The 18,069-nt window shown below is 38.5% G+C and overlaps 1 protein-coding gene across 3 annotated transcripts in view; it reads right to left on the bottom strand.

Moving 5' to 3' along the window:
- The window catches only part of CTNNA2 (catenin alpha 2), a 475,172-nt gene that overhangs the window by 230,565 nt on the left and 226,538 nt on the right, over nucleotides 1-18,069 (bottom strand). The gene's annotated exons all lie outside the window — the stretch shown is intronic.

The following is an 18,069-nucleotide window of genomic DNA, read 5'->3' as shown; positions in this document are numbered from 1 at the left end:
AAAATATGTGGAATACATGCAGTTAGTAGGGGCTTTAACCCCCTGCCAGAGATCTGCAAACCAAAACTGATCTTGGATTCTAGGGCATAATAAAGTCTCAAAAGTAAAAGATTCAAACCAACCCAAAGAAATTTGAAATAGATACTTTGGAATGATTAAAATATTGTTGTAACATTTGAAAATTAAGATTTTTTACCAGATTTTTACCAGATATGAGATCAGCATCTTGATGAAAGTATCTCATGCCTTCATATTCTCTTCTAAATTTCCTAAGCCCTTATCACCCTTAAGTAATATTTCTTACCAATTATGTTAATTCACAGTGTTTAAAGAGTATTTTCTATACCACTGAATTTTTCAAGCAGCTTTCCAGAGCAAATTGGATCAGGATTTATTGTATTTCCATTTGGAGCAGAAAAAACAATTTCCAACTGCAAAGCCTCTGTACATCACAGGACCTGGAGCACAGGCAGTATATTAGAAATTTTAAGGAGTGTTAAGGCTACCATCACTTGAGTTTTTTTCTCCCTCAAGTAAATTTACACCTGAATTTTATGTATGTTAATGCAATCATTTTTTGCTCACAGTAAACATCAGCTTGAAGAGCAAAAAATCCAGGAGTAAGAAAATGAAAGAGTGGGGGAATGTAGCAATTATTAACAAAACCCCACAACTTTTAAATCTGAGCATATAAATACTTGTGCAATAGAGATGTCTCCTCTGATAGATGTGCAAAGTGCCTATAGCTGTATTTAACAGGGCCAGAACACAAATCCCTCCTCCTGCTGCCACATTTGAATGCTTCTGCATTTAGCTCTGCTTGCCTCAACAGGAGGATTTGTATTGATCTTCATTTGAAAGGCAATTCTTTTTATAATTGATAATTTTTCATCCCTGTGTCACTCCAGGCTGGCATTTAACAAAGCCCAGCAGCCTGTGCAAGAGCTGGAATGGAAAGGTCAAGGACAAGAAGAGTTTTGTGAATTGAAGCTCTGCCCCCACATTCCTTCCCAAGGTGCTTTTTGAATTAAAAAGTTCTGTTGATGCTGAGCAGATGTAAATAAAAAAAAAAACAAAACCAAAAAACAAACAAAACAAAAAAAAAACCAAACAAACAACCCCCCCCCCCAAAAAAAACCCCAAAAATCAACAAAAAAAAAAAAAAAAAAACCAACAAAAAAAGGAAAAAGGGACTGTTTTGTGTCTGAGTTACATGAAATAAAACATCTTGTTCCACCTGGCTCTTGTGCCTGACTGTTGTGGCCACCCCTCTGTGCTGGCCTTGACTTTGCCACCTCACAGCAGCTCTGAAAAGCTGAATTCTATCAAGCTGCAAAAAGCAAATGCCAATTGTATTGTGATAAATGTCCCAAGATGGATAAATCAAGGTCTGCAGAACAAGAATTCTGTTCCATTCCCAATCTTGCTGGTGAAAATGGTTGGAGGATTAATCAATGAGGATTCCTCCTGTTTTTCAGAAGTACACAAGCACTGAGGCAGACTGAGCCCTTTCTCAGTCAGAGCCCACCCTGCCTTAAAAAGTAATAATAAATCCATTTATGTCATTCCTTCTAGAAGGACTCAGCTTCTATCCACAAGGATCAATCAATTTATGGTCTAGACATACTATTTTAAAATTACCTTTCCTCTGCAGAGATGCATGTTGGTAAGAGCAAAAGGAACTCATGATTTTTCAGTATAATATTCAGTTATTAGCACTCTTTCCTTCTCTTTTTCTTCCCACTAGAACATACATTTGTTAAACATAATTATTATTCTTTAACTCTCTGGATATATGATATCCAATGACATTTTCTAAGTAAATGTAAACAATTTCTTAATTCAATATAAATGCACAATATCCTATGATTTATAAATGCTGGTGACTTTATAGTCCTACAAGTTTTATAATGATCCCATAAAAGTTGTTCTACTAATTTAAAAAATGTAATTGTTTGAAAAGAACTCTCAGAGATATTATGAATTATGTGTAATGCTGACATAAGACTGATATTATCTATTTTCACCTATCATGTAACTGATGATTAATCTCAGCATCTAAGGAATTCTATACAGGAAAGATGCATGAAATCATGTTTTTATTTTCCTTATGTTTCCATTGCTATTATACACTTCTAAGCTATGTTCTTTCTTGCTCTTAATTGTGGTGGGTTTTTTTCCCATGGTTTATTCATTTCAGGTTTCTTGTTGCTGATGGGTTTTTTGGGTTTTTTTGTTTGTTTGTTTGTTTTTGTTTATGTTTTTAATAATTCCTGTTCAAAAATTGCTGGAATTTTAGCATTATGCATTTAGAAGAAAACTTCCATTTAGAGTAATTCTTTCATGACTATTTGTAAATATAAACTCTGTGGTGAATCAAGTCTATGACTAGTCTAATTAATAAGCACAAAGTGTCTTATAAAAAAGAACTTAATTCGAAACACGGCTTTTCAGCCTGACCTCCTGTACCAGCAATGTCTGCAGGAATGTTCACAAGAGGCAGCTGGGGTTTCTGGAAAGAAGATTGACAAAAGGAAGGATGGAGGAGGATCTGTAAACCACAAACAGAAATCTAGAAATCTTCCCTTTTTAAAAAAAGTTCAATACCAGATAGTCTGGTATTCTTTTCTTTTAGCAAATGATGGATGCTCTGCTGACTTCTGGTCATTACAGCTTTGAAGGAGTGACATAAAATGTGATTACACATATCCAGTTTGCCTTCTGTGCTATGATACCTATCCTGTTCCTCCTCTTTATGGTTCCTGAAGTACCTTGTGCTTGTATGGTGCAGCACAATCAGCTCTGGGTCACACCTAATGATTGCTTCTACGGGGAAAAAAGATGAAGGTGAAACATTAACACATTCAACTTGCATATGAAAAATCTGCAGATAGATTAAGGGTTGGTTTAATTTCATTTAAATATAACCATCCAGCCCAAGCAGTTATCCAGGCTGTGTTTACATGGGAGAGAAGGCAGCTTCCTTAGAGGATACACTCCAGTCATCCCAGGCAAATATTCTGGATGAGGACATAGCTCTGCTGAACACAAAATCAGATTTGACTCTTGCATTTGAGACAACTGGAATTTGGAGTCAGATTCTACTCTCCATGATTCTTCTAAGACTATATGACATGGCAAAGGCAGAATCCTCAGAGATTGGTCTCATGAGTCCTTTCACTACAGGAACATTCCCTGGAAATCTGTATGACTCAAATGTTTTCATTTTCAGATATGCGTCCATCACATAGGAGAAACTCAATTCAGTTACCAAAAAATACCATTTTAATGGACACCACATTTGATCCACAAGGATATTTCACTGATCTGCCCAGAGAAATTAAATTCCCACAGCCATCCACTATATTGATGATGGATGGCTCAATGGGGTATTGAGAAATACTCAATGGGGTATTGAGTATTTAAATTGTCTGGAGCTGGTAGCACCCCACATTCTATGATTTTTTGAGACTAGGTAGAACATGTGAAAGAAAAAATTCCAGCTCCCTATGTACAGTAGCCAAATATTTAGAAAGACTGGAAAAGTTTGGAAAAAATGTAGATCTTGAACAGAAAAATATATGTTTGTTTTTTTTTTTTTTTCCTGATGTTAATACTATGCCTACATATCCCTCGTCAATAACTGTAGAAAAATGGAATGACATTTTTTCTCCTTTCCTCTTTCACAGAAACCCCTCCACTCCTTTTTTCCCCGACCCTACCTATGCCTGCTATAAAATTCTGGTTTGAAGAACTCCTTCCTGTCTTTACCCCAAATCTTTCTAAATATGATAGAAGTCTTCCCTGTCCACTGACTAAAGTGCTCCCAAACTGTTTTTTTACAGCACTACTTTTTATATATTAAAAAGTACATTATGATACTTTTAAAATTAAGTTTTAAAAAGAAAAAAAGTGTTACTTGTTTAAAGAAGTCCATTATTCCATTTGAGGACCAAACCAGCATTCTCATGGTAAGCAATAAAAAAGCACCATGACTCAGAAGATGCACAGTAGGAACTACAGCTGAGTCTTTCAAGTTGCAGAAGAAAATGTTCAAAAACTGTTGATTTTGATTATAATAACTCAAAGAATTCCATCCCCTTAGATGCAACCATAAAGTCACAGGTTATGAAAAAAAGAAAAAAAAAAACCACCATAGAAAAACAATGTTCAAGTGGGTGATTGGCTGAAGCAGAGGTAGGCTTGGCTCAAGAGAAAAAAAAAGATTCCATCTGTTCTTGCACTTCTTAGATACTTAGAATTATATGACACATATATTCTGATCCTGACAAATTAAGAGATCCTTTCTGGAGAGTAAAGGCAGGCCTGAAGAAAGAAGATCAAAAATAATGTTACATGACTTTATTTTCTGCATTGCTGAAGGAAAAAGCCCCCGTCAAACAGAGCCTTCAGAGCATCTGTACAAACACACTCTGCCCTGGGGCTACAGAAGACAAGAGCTACTTTACCTCCCCTTTTACTTCAATTTTCTAGCTGTATTCTGCCTTTTATTTTCCCTTCTCTTCTACAAGGCTCAGCCTCCTGCTGACTGATGTAACAGCGTTTCCTTTATATTTTATTTTATCATCTCCTTCTGTGACTTCACAAGCTCAGCTACTACTGGTGTTTTCCTGAGTCAGCCAGTCCTGCTGAATATGAGATGGAGCAAATGTTCCTCTACCCCATCTCCTCTCATTTTACACCATTTCATCCACTCCCTCCCTTCCATGTGAGTGAAAAGGTCCATCAGTATTTGCTGAATACAGCAAACATCTCAGGAATGGCTGAAGTCTCTTTCCAAAGAGAATATACTTGCCACAATTTATTTTAGCAAAGTATACTTAGGCAGGCAGAAAAAGCACCCCAACTTCCTTGGCAATGAGTAAACAGCAATAATAATAAATAAAAAAGAGCAGAATTGAAAATGCAGGACTTAAAATGGCCCAACACAAAGTCTGAGCAGCTTGAGGTCAATGAAGTTGGCAATTTAAGCATTGCAAGAAAAAAAAAAATTAAAAAGACAAAATCATGGTGTTGTAATTAAGACACTCCACTGATGAACTTGCTTGTCTTGCTTGAGTCAGGATATGGCACCAGACTTCTGGAACAAAGATAGTGCTGCTCAATTAAACTGCTTTGCTATCTGATGGGGCTACTTGAGTAGCAAAAAGTTACTAAATGGGACCATCAGCAAAAAGTCTTCTTTAGTGCAGCCCAGCTCTTCATAATTAGACTGATAAACCCCCTTTACTCAGGGGCTGCTTAGAGCATGGGTTCTTTAGAGCAGAATTCATTCTTTAGGATCTTGTGATATCTACTGCAATGCACCTCCAAAGCATTTCTGAGGATCCCAACTAGCATCCCTATTTTCACCACATTCTAATTTGCTTAATTGTCTTTTAATCCACACTTTTGCCCTAATAAAATTCATATTCTTCAATTCTTGCACATTTTCCAAATGTTGCTGTATCTTTTTGAAACTGCTACAGCCTTTTAAAGGATGGTTGCACCGTGGCAAAAACCAAAAAACAGTGCAAGTGAAATATTTTGTTTGCTTTGACGAGAAAAGGGATGGATAAGATCATCATTATTTAAAAAGAAAGTGTATCTTAGGAGGCACATGTAGATATTCTTCTGCTGCTGTTTTACACCTAAGAAGAAAAGAGACAGGGAAAGGCACAAAAACAGGGGGAAGGAGAAAAAGACAATAACAAAGAGAAAGAGAAAGTTAAATGAAATAAATACCAAGGAGATGACTGAAAGTGGAAGGAAAACATGTGAATCTCCAAACATCACTTGGAAAGAAATATAATCTTCACCCTCTTTTTGCTAGACTACCCTTGCCCAGTTTCTTTTTACCTCTTCTGTGGAAAAAAACCTCAAGCTTTTCTTGTTTTGCAAAGTATGTCCTCACAACTTAATATCCCCACCTCAGTTTTGCATGATGCTGACTTTAAGTTTTTCCCCCAAGTCCTCTTGAGACTTGTCAGAAGATATGAAGAAACAGTATAAATCCCTTTATAAGGTCATTTACCAACCCTCCTGATACTCATTTTGCCAACTGTTTTTTTAATAACTCCAACACTTTTATAATTTCCACTGGTACTCTGAAATTTATCCAAGAGTTAACAGCCATCAAGATGTCCTCAAGCTAACCTGTTTTACTTGGCCAAACTATAAGTTCCAGAAAATCATTATTTAAGTCCTTTGCTGCAAGAGCTTGTCAGAAGCATGCTGCTAAAACCTTTCAGATTTATCACGAGGATTGTAATTTTCTACTGACTTGATTAGACTTTGTTTTTGAAAATACTTACTGGTGGCCCAAAAGTAAACAAATTGGAAACAGAAACATATTTCTAACACACAAGTAGTGTCTCATGCAAGCCAGGGATGATTTAAATATTCTATGGAACTGGAATTCCTACTTCAGAAAAAAAAAAAAAAAAAATCAAAAATCAAGAATCAAAAAAATCATCCAAAAAACCAAACAAAACCCAAAACAAAAAATAAACAAACAAACAAAAAACAAAAACAAAACAAAAACAAAAAAACCACAAACCTGGAGATGAAGAGAACATTTTTAAACAAATATCACATTTGTCACCATGTAGATATTTAGAAATAGCAGTTTTTTAGGAAAATCAAGTTACAACTCGATTATCAAATACTTTCAGTGTTCTTGAGGTACCTGGAGCAGCCTCATGATGAGCAAACACTGGAAAAGTGAGCAGGGATCTTTGACAGCTGATATAACCCAAATTTAGCCAAAACTTTGGATATCAATACTGCCCAAGGAGAAAGGTTATATAGGGAAAATTCCAATCAGCTTGGTCCACACTGCAGAGCAAAGGGGAGACATCCTGAAATCAAGTTTTCTTCAGATCCTCCAGTGCCAGAGGTAACTCAGAGCACACCTGGAAATTCTCGGAGCAGTTGTCAGGGACAAAGGAGATCAACCTGAGCACCAACAACAGGCTGCACACCTTGACAACAGCACATAAAGCAAATTTAGGCAAATTATTTAGCATCAGAACTGAAGAGAGGACCCCAAAGCTCACTCAGAAGGGTTCTTGTCTTTTTCCTTTCCCAACTATAGCCTTTCAACTCGTGTAATTAATGAAATAAGGAGCCTAAAGAAGGAGAATCATTCATTATATAACAGGGATTTATCTTGGAACATAAGTCACTGATCAGTGGTTATAATCAAAGGCTGAAATATTTTTAATTAAAAGGCAAGTTATGCTGAGGCACACTTTATCTTCAGCCATTCACTTTGGATTTTTTTTTTTTTCTAGGTCTGATTTTTGGGGTCCTCCCTATTCCACTCCCTCCATTTCATCTTTCATCATACCCATTTTTCACAACCAAATCTTTGGGTCTCAACTTTAGTAGTGCAGAGAAGTGAACTAAAAAACCTCCTGAGATCTTTCCAGATTATATTTTATAATTAATGAATTAATTAATATAATTTAACATGATCATACTAAAAATAATGGCACTGCTTTAAATTCATACAAGCAGAACTATTTGATTAAAAGCTAAAGATTTTTGGTTTATTCTGTTTAGTATGTATTTTCAGCTTAAGCAGGCACCTTTCAAAACAAAAAAGAAAAATTTAAATAAAATATCAGACACTATGGAGAACTGAGAAAGCTGTTGTTAAACTACTAAACTCAATTAAAACATGAAATACACAATATTATTATTTTAGGTCAAAGGCAAAGACCTGATGTGGAAAATATAGCATTTAAAGTGAAAATAGCATGTTACAGATTTACATTCATTTATCTAAGGGAGAGGCTATACCAGCTTCACAGGTGCATTCTTTCAGCTAGGAAAACAATTCAAAATACAACAAAACCTTACCAAAAAAAGCCAACATTTCAATTCAAAAATTCAAAACACAACAAAACATTTCCAAAATAGCCAAATTCTGCTCAGCACATACATGGAGAAGAGATGGATGATCTACATACCAGAAACCAAAATCAGTGGAAGGAGTTTGCACAGAGCAAGTTAAGCTTTACAAGTTCCTGGTTAGTCAATTCTTTCTCCTGCAAGGTACAATTTTTCAGCACCACATCTTTTTTCATGTTCTTCCTCCCACATAATAAATCAGGAATGTTTTCTGGTATTTTCCAAGGACAACAGATACAATATTTATGCTGCTTTTTAATAATGCTGAAAGGTGCCTTAAGCAGTAAATATTCAGCTTTGCTGCCAAACATTTTATTTCCCTATTTTTTAATATACATTTTTGTACCTTATTATATTTATTTTTAAAGAAGCTATCAATTTCCTCACATACACACAACTGATATTTATATCCATCTATGTCTAAATATCTATTGAAAGATAACAACCCAACTTGGAAATATTTCTCTTATAAAATACAGACACTTGAGAAAACACTGTTTTATTAATATATGTTAAAGGATCTTAAATTTTGGCATGATATCATCCCCTGTGTAAATCCTATGGATGAGAAAACTTTTCAGACAGTCCCTCAGTTTGGCTGTGAATTTTCAGAGACTGTCACCCCTCACTGCAGCTGATTATGCAAAATGAAACAAAAGTACACATTTCAAATGATGCTTTTCAGATGCAGCTTCAAGTCAGTTCTCACCAAAACTAAGCCAGGTCAGTTGTGAAATCTGTGAGCCCCATTAAAATCTGTTATTTTTCCCCTAGCAACTTTTGGGAAACTTTTTATTTCCCCCTCCCCTTGAACTGAAGCTAGTGATCTTTTAAAAGTCTGGAATGCTTGAAGGGTTTGAATTCCATGGATGTATTACACTTCCTAATGTGCTGAACAACTACTGAGACTCAGGAATAGGGAAGAACTTATGGAAAAAGACCTTTTCTAAAGATAAAGGACACTATAACTACATAAAAAAGCTGAGTTAGGTCAAACAAGAAAACACAGGGCTGTTGTGAGAGTAGTTAGCACTAAATTTTGTAAGAATTAAGAGTTTCTAGTGATTACTGAAAAGAGGATTATGCAGTAAAACCTGAACGATCACTGGGGGTAAAAAGGAATAAAATGGGGGGAAACCATGACAATCTCTATGATATCTTTGTTTCCAGGGAAGAGTCTGGAGAAGCTGAGGGAGCTGGGAAGGGGCTCAGCCTGGAGCAAAGGAGGCTCAGGAGGGACCTTGTGGCTCTCCAAAATTCACTGACAGGAGGGGACAGCCATGGGGGGATGGATTTGGGGTCTCATCCCAGGGAACAGGGACAGGAGGAGAGGGAACGGCCTCAGGCTGGGCCAGGGGAGGTTTAGATTGGATATTTGGGAAAATTTCTTCACCCAAAGGATGGTCAGGCACTGGCACAGCTGCCCAGGGCACTGCTGGAATCCCCAAGCCTGGGGGAATTTAAAAGCCATGTGGATGTGGCACTTGGGGACAGGGTGGTGGGCTTGGCACCAATTGGGCTCAATAATCTTAAAGATCTTATCCAAATTCCATGATTCTGTGATTCTAAGACAAGTATCAAAGCACTAATAAATGCTGTGATGACCACAACAAATGGCAGCAGCCATTAAGACAACTACAAATTCATATTTTGTTTTCTTTCTGTTTAAAAAGCACTCTCTCATTTTTAATACCGTAGTGCCTTTGTAAAAATACAACCTGGGAAGTTCTGCTCATTGCAGTAGCTGCCCTTCAGCTGCAGAGTATCAGAAAAAAGGAAAAGTTAAGTGCAGGAATTAAACACAAGAGGTAGTTGCTTAAAGAAAAGATGAAGTATTCTTGGCAAGAAGAGGGGGAGCTAAAAGCCAATTGCTGCTTGCTTTCCCTAAAAGAAAGCACAAATGGTAATTCTGCAGAGCATCAGTCTGAATGTGACCCTGTGAATGAGAAAGTTGTTCAGAGTTGGGTTTTTATCTTAAAGTGTGTATCTGTTTCAACCTAAAGTTGTGAGTGTAATGGAAATCTCATCTGGGTTGAAAAGTTATTGGAAGCAGTATTTTTTAATGGACAAGGCATTAGGCATGGTAAAAAAACTTGGGATAAATTGCTGTAGACTTCTGTGACTTTGAGGAAAATAACAGGCAGTACTTTTTTTCCCCTATCTGCAAAATTTAAAAGTGATACTTTTTTATCCTTTCTCACATATTTTGACATCTCTAGATAAAAGGCAAAAAGACAGATAAGTAATATTAAATTCTTTATTTGTGATGAATGCAATTATCTTCATCCATATACTTTTTATGGCCTTTTTAAAAAATTGAATAGTTACATGGAGTTTTAAAATCCAATTTTATATTATGTCAAGTGATATTATTTTAGAAAAAGAAAGCACAGAAGATCATTATACTTGAAAGATCCAAAGGATAATTCAACCCATCACAAATAGGTGTCTTAAGCAATTTGACTTTTTTTTCCCTCTGTGTGTCTCTCCATTGACTGACTACAGAAGGATGATTATCTTACATTATATGCAAAACTCTTCCACAGCTGCAAGAACCCTGTAAACACAGTAAAACAGGATTTAGGATGTAAACTCACAGTTTTGGAGTTGTGAATTATGGAACTGTGGTGATTGTATGCAAGCTGGAAGCTAAACACATTAAAAGCCAAATGAATGAATCTTACCTAGATGAGCACAACTATTAATGGGATGGCAGGAACAGGTAAATTTTGGTGCTACAAAATCATATTTTTAACTGGAGGGGTATAAAAGCACACTGGAGATTACAAGGTACACTCTCTGTGTAAATTAAGAGTTTATTGCCAAAATTTTATTTATTTTATTTTAGCTATGGGTTATTCCTCTTAATTGTCTGGTGGATTGAGTGATCACTGAGCCACTGCTCAAGGGATTTCTGTGGAATCAATGTGACAACCACCTTATAATCAGGGAAGAGAAATCAGATTGATGCAATTAATTATATGAGTTCAGATTACACTGTCTTAAAAATTCCCATTTATTTTGCTTTATGTTTTTAATTAAGTTTAAAAAACTTCAACAGAAACACACTTTTCTCTTTTTATATATAGCATTAGGACTTCCACCCAGCACATTCCAGTGCCTGAAGAGACTCCAGGAGAGCTGGAGAGGAACTTTGGACAAGGAATGGAATGACAGGACAAGAGGGAATGGCTTCAAACTGCCAGAGGGCAGGGATAGATGGGGCATTGGAAGGAATTATTTCTGTGAGGGTGAGGAGGGATGAGCAGAAGTTGCTCAGAGAAGCTGTGGCTGCCCCTGGATCCCTGGCAGTGTCCAAGGCTGTTGCAGAGACATTCTTCTTTCAGGATTTTTCACAGAACAGCACAGAAGAAAGAAAGAAAACAATTTCTATTTCTGCTCCTTGTTTTTCCTATGGGGAATGTGTTTGGAGGATTGTTTACCTGGGGTGATTGCCTGGTTGGATTCTGGTGAGGATTGTTTGAGCTGATGGCCAGTCCAACCCACCTAGGGCTGGACTCTCCAAAGAGGGTCATGAGTTGTGAGTTAGAAAAAGTAGGCATGTAGTTTTAGTATCTCCTTTAAAGAGTATATTAATGTATTATAGTAGAGTTATAATAAAGAAACCACTCAGCCATCTGAACTGAAGTCAGAAATCGTTTCTTCCCACTGGGTTCACCTGCATTTACAAGGCCAGGCTGGATGAAGTTCTGAGCGACCTGGGATGGTGAAAGGTGTCCCTGCCCATGGCAGGGGGTGGGACTGAATCCTTCTCAAGGTCCCTTCCAACCCAAAAGGTCCCTTCCAACTCTTTTAACCCTTTAAAGCCTGAATGCATCCAGCTGCATATAGGTATGCACTCATAGAAAGTTCCTCACAATTTAGCCACAACTCACTTCAGAAAAACAAAGTGTTCAAGTGAACTATCTGGATGTAAAACCTACACACTAATATGTGCATATAGGCTCCTTTATAAATAAACCATACTGTTGCACTCAGTTACAAATATACATAATTGCCCAAGCTTAGTTATCTCCCCTTTTGAGCTGAAAAGCTGATATAAATAGTTTTCTCCATACAGTGCAGCTACTCAAAATAAGAAAGACACTTTAATATTGCAAAAGTAGCTAAAGCCAATATTTGTTCTGCAGCAAGAGCGTGTGTTGTTTTCCCCTCTACAATATTTTGAGCTGTTATAGAGACATTGCTATATTAAACATAATGGATTTCAAATTAATTCAGCATTTATATTCTGATCATATTTTCTATCTTATATCTGAAAGGATGCATTCAGCTGATAATAACAGGCTACAGGAAACAATACTGATTATTTGGAATTAAAATGGCTAAACTGAAGCTATTTTATGCTGGAAGGAGCCTATCAATGCCTTAATTTGCCAGGTGCAGCCAAGTCATTGACACAAGGACCAAGGAGGAGACAAGTCAAGGATAAGAGCAGCAGGATGGGCGTTTGGTGATGGTCCTGACTTCCTCATCCTAGAAGATTTCCTCTGCCTAGAAGAGCACCTGGAAAATCTCTGGAAGCTTCTTCCTCTTATTTCTTAAATTACAGCAATCCCAAGACAGTAACAGGAATAATCCCATCTCAGAGCTGTGGGGTAACTCAGTGTCATACACAGACACAACAATAAATTGTAAGGGGACACAACCAGACACAGCAGGGTTAAATGCTGAAATCACACAGGAAAGGGAATAAATGCCATATACCAGCATTGCAGGTATCCTTTGTGCATGTAAAGAATGATGTACAACATGAATTAATCTTGTAGCCCAGGAAGCCACTCATGCCCTGGACTGATCCCCCAGCGTGGGCAGAGGAAAGGGAGGATTCTGCCCCTCTGCCCTGCTCAGGTGAGACCCACCTGCAGAGCTGCCCCAGCAGCAGAAGGACCTGGAGCTGCTGGAGAGACTCCAAAGGAGGCCACAGAGCTGCTCCAAGGGCTGGAGCCAGGCTGGGAGAGCTGGGAATGTTCACCTGGAGAAGGGATGGCTCCAGGGAGAGCTCAGAGCCCCTGCCAGGGCCTGAGGGGGTTCCAGGAGAGCTGGAGAGGGACTGGGGCCAAGGGATGGAGGGACAGGACACAGGGAATGGCTCCCACTGACAGAGAACAGGGATGGATGAGATATTGGGAAGGGAACCTTCCCTGTGAGAGTGGTAAGGCCCTGGGTGCTCAGAGAAGCTGTGGCTGCCCCTGGATCCCTGGAAGCGTCCAAGACCAGGCTGGATGGGGTTTGGAGAAACCTGGGACAGTGGGAGGTGTCCCTGCCCACAGCAGGTGTGGAATAAAATGAGTTTTAAGGTCCCTTTCAACCCAAACCATTCTGATTATGTGCAGAAGCAGAAATACTGTTCCTTGGTATTTCAGGTGTGGTCTAACAAGGCTGAGTTCAGTGCAATACCCACCCTCAGCCTCCTGGCTGCTTCCCCATGGACACAGCTACAGATTTCTGGCTGCAACAGCAGCACTGATGTTCCGTCCTTCCTTGGGCCCAGCACCACCTAATCCATAGATAAATGTTGCTGCTGCTGCCAGTAACACAAATAAAAGAAATTTATGAGCCCTTGTTCTTCATCCCCATCACCAACACCATCAGAAAAGTCTCTAGTATTTGTTAGAGACTGGAAGGTTTATTTTCATAAAGAAGGACAGATGTAGCTGCACTACTCACTGTGTTTAGCAATTTTATCCAAAACACATAATAATTACAATTTCCAAGGGAAAATGATCCCCACATTGGGATCTTTCTGTGGACTTGCACAGCGATCAGTAATTGGCACAATCTCATTTTCAAGGCAGAAAGAGGTTTTGACATCACTTGCCCTGGCAACCATTATCTGTCCATTAGATAGGAACAACAGAAAAGCTGAATCACAGAACTCTCAAACCCAGTCTGTGCTACTGAAGAGTCACAGCTTTGCACTTCTACAGCTTTTTCATGTATTTTAATTGCTTGGCAGTCCCCATTATCTGCCTTTGACCAATTATCTGTACTTGATTGCACCACTGTCCATTTTCATATTTCTAATATACTGCTGGACATTTTTCAACAGTTAAAAAACCTATTTATCTGCATAAATAAAAACACTAATAACTAGAAATGTTACAGTATTATGATAAAACAATTTAAAACTATGCTTTATACATCAACTGCCTTGGAAATTTCCATGGCTTTTTTATTCTCCCTACAGAATAAAATTCCACAATTCTTTCCCATAAGTATAAAAGAGAATTTGAAAATTTCCAATTCAGAAACTGCAGTGTTCTCCTACTGCTTTCTGGGTTTTTCACCACCATAAAAGATTTGTAGTCTTCTCCAGTGATGAAGGTCGTGGATGATTTTATCATGCAGCCAAGAAAATAACCAGAATTTGGCCAAGCAGCCCAAAGTAATTTTCAAGTTCTGCAGCTGCCTGCCACAGAGAGGTGATGGAGCCTGGAGAGTTCACTTTAATTAATCTCTCTTTTCCCTCATCTTCTCTCCATTCAAAGTGGGCAAAAAATTGGCCTCATCTACAACTGTAGAGATTGTTTTGAAATTTTAGCAATGATTCACTAATAATTAACTGTCTCAAATCTGCCCAAATGTGAACCAGATACTCTGTACTCAGCTAAGAAAAAAGAACCAAAAATTAAAAAAAAAAACCACACAAAAGAACACTCCCCCCAAAAAATACAACACAGTAACTTTACCTTTGAAGTTGTTCTTGCACCACAAGAGAAATCTCTTACCCAATATAAGATCAGACATACATGCCTGTAAATAAATATCTGTGTAGCAGTGGAAGTCAGGAATAATACAGTATTTTGTACTGGAATCTACATCTGGTCTAGCAAATCACCTCCCTGGGCTCATTTCAATCACCTGATTATGAACCTTAACACACCTGCTTTACTTTAGGATTAATAATGTTTACAGCTTCCCTCTGAGGCTCATCTCAGAACAGCAAATAGCCCACAGTGCCCATGGGCTGGTCTTGCTCCAGGTGCAAGCAATGGTCCTTTACCACAATGACACTTTTCTAGGTCAAAATAAAACAAAGGAATGTGGAATTTAGCTCTGTGCTAACCAAGTGAAACACCTCAAACTGTTCCCAGCTCCTCCCCACCAGCCAACAAGGGCTGACTTTCAATTATTGCCTACAACTGTAACTGAATCCAGACGAGCATCTTAAAGCAACAACAAAGAAAAAAAAAGAAAAATAAAAATCTGTGCAGTTAAACTTTAACAGAATTAATTTTCCAGCGAGTTATACAGCCTAAAACTCAAGGGTAGATTTTAGCTCAGGAATTAGAAATGATTTTTTTCTTTCTAAACCTGTGAGTTTGTGCCACCCTGCCTGGCAGGAAACCATCACCTTCCTGGAAGCTCCAGCATTGATGTCCCAGCCTGGATCTGCAGGGACAGCAGCACCCCTGTCCCTCACTCCTGGGACAGAGCTAAAGCTCCTCACTGCAGGAGATGAGTTTTTATTGCCCAGCTTCAAACTACAGAACCAAGCACAGAAAATAACACAAATGTCTATGTTCAATTAAAAACAAGATGAATAAAGAATATATAAAGATATAGATAAACACAAACAGAAATAAAGCTAGATAGATACAGGAAGATGAGGAAGCAGATCCAGAGATGAGTGTCAAGGAAATTAAACATTAATAATGCAATGCCTGTCTTACAGACAAAAGTATTTTTACTCTGAAAAAAGATTAGAGGAAGGATAAATAGTTCATAGCAGCTGTTTGACGTGTCACTAAACATGCATTACTGAAAGATACTTCACTACACTGGCAGTGAAATGGAAGAAGAAGCTGATAATCATGACAGCAAGAAAATGTAGGGATTTCAACAGCTGGAACTTTTAAAAAATGATATTTCAAATTTGATTTTAGGAGTATAATTTACATTAAAAATAGTTTTTCATGAGGTTTCAAAATTCTCAAATATAACAATTCTTTATGGAAAAAAAAAAAAGCAAAGCCAATTTAGCCCATCTGATTTTCAACACGGAGCCACAATGGCCAAAAGTAGAAGAAACTGGCTGGTAAAAAAACAATATGCTTATGTCATGCAGTAGTCAGTAAATAAAATCGAGTTTACAAATCTGACAAAAAAAGAATCTGAATCTGGATGGAGCAAATCACAACCACTGGAATGAGGCCCTGACATCTCCCAGCAGCTCTTTCACCTTCCCTACCATCACTTCCTTTTTTTTTTTTTTTTTCTTTTTCTCTTCTTTTTACTTTTATTTTTTAAAAAATGCCTTACTGGAAAAAAAAAAAAAAAAAAAAAAAAAAGAAACCAGGAGATGATTCCAGCTGAATTCAGGCATGAGCCAGGCTGTGAATCTGCTGGAGCTGAACTTGTCACTGTCCCCTGAGCTGTTTTTCTGTACCGACCTTTCTCCTGCATCCAGGATTTCATTGGCATCGCTGGGCATCAGACAAAACTGCTGCTCTTCCCTTTGGCACACAAACCCTTCATGCCAAGCCCAAACCCAGACTCCAAACTGACTTTTCTGAAATAAACACCTTTTTATACCTGGGTATCAAGAGTTTACAATATATTGGCAGTTTAGACACTGTTGAGTGGGAGTAAAGGACTAAAGTCTTGTCTCAGTTTTCCCCTGAAGCTGTTTAAATTATGATTAAGCTGTTTTCTCAAACCAGACACTTTCCTGTGTGTCTTATACAGCATAATACAAACTCATTCAAAAAGAGATTATTCTTGTTTTTTCTTAATTTGGACTCCTAAATGAAGTCCTCCTGCAGTCATCTCTATTTTAAATTATTTTTCTAATGCACCATAGCATTCATCTATGTGAGAACACTGTTTCAATTTAACCATTCACAATTTGATTTAGTTGAATGCAACCTTGCTTTATTTCCATTTATCTTGTTACAGCTCCAGCTAATGGGGAAATGACTGCAGTTCTGGCTCAGCTGCACAGAAGCAAACAGCTGTAGAGATTTAAGATGCTCCTGCTCTCCAGCTGCTCATCCTGTCCCTCTGCCAGATCTTACTGTCCCTGGAAATTTGGCAGAAGTGAGTCTGTCCTATAGCCTCAAGCATTGTCGCTGACATTTGTCCTGATGTAAAGGAATTTTCACACATTTTCTCTCTTGAATCTACTAAAGATGCAACAACCTTCAGAGAAGGGGCACAACAGAACACCGACAGTGTCACATCTGAAGGTGATTTTCCTCTGCTCACCTCCTGCTGAATAGCACTGGGTCACGTGGAGGGCACCTTACCAAAACTGTCCTTTCACTGACACAAGAAAAATACCCTGCACTGTGATGTCCCAAAGGTTTTCAAGTCTTTTGCACAATTAATAGATTTATCCGGTCCACTTGAATTCCTCTGTGTCATGGAAAGTTCATTAATTTTGAAGCATCTTGTAGATTCCTTCCAGCTCAGGATATTCTGTGATTGTATGACCTGTGGTTTGTTTCACAGAACCACACACAGAATTATAGCACACTTTGGGTTAGAAGGGATCTAAAAAATCATCCTGCCATGAGCAGGGACATTTTTGCACTATCCCAGGGTGCTCCAAGCCTGGCCGTGGACACTTCCAGGGATCCAGGGGCAGCCACAGTTTCCCTGGGAAACCCATTCCAGGGCCTTCCACCCTCACAGAGAACAATTTCTTCCCAATATCCCATCCATCCTGCCCTCTGGCAGTGGGAGCCATTCCCTGTGTCCTGTCCCTCCATCCTTTGTCTCCAGTCCCTCTCCAGCTCTCCTGGAGCCCCTTTAGGCCCTGGAAGGGCTCTGAGCTCTGCCTGGAGCCTTCTCTTCTCCAGGTGAGCACCCCCAGCTCTGCCATCCTGACTGCAGCCCTTGGAGCATCTCCTTGGCCTCCTCTGGACTCTCTCCAGCATCTCCAGCTCCTTCTGCTGTTGGCCCCAGGGCTGGAGCAGCTCTGCAGGTGGGGTCTCACCTGAGTGGGGCAGAGGGGATCTTTTCAAAGTGGCAGCACTTAAACACTTAACACAGCAGCATTAAATGATTTCCCTTTCAAATTTCCAAACAGGATTTGTCTTTGAGCTCTCCTTGGAAGGGAGAGCAAGGTAATAAAGCTCCTCCATCCCTGAGCAGCTGCCTTTCAGAATTGACCTTTAAAACAGA

Source organism: Lonchura striata, chromosome 4 (assembly GCF_050655825.1).
Source record: "Lonchura striata isolate lonStrDom1 chromosome 4, ASM5065582v1, whole genome shotgun sequence".
Classification (NCBI taxonomy): domain Eukaryota; kingdom Metazoa; phylum Chordata; class Aves; order Passeriformes; family Estrildidae; genus Lonchura; species Lonchura striata.
Note: the sequence above shows the minus strand (reverse complement) of the source record. Positions and strands in the feature narration are given on the sequence as shown.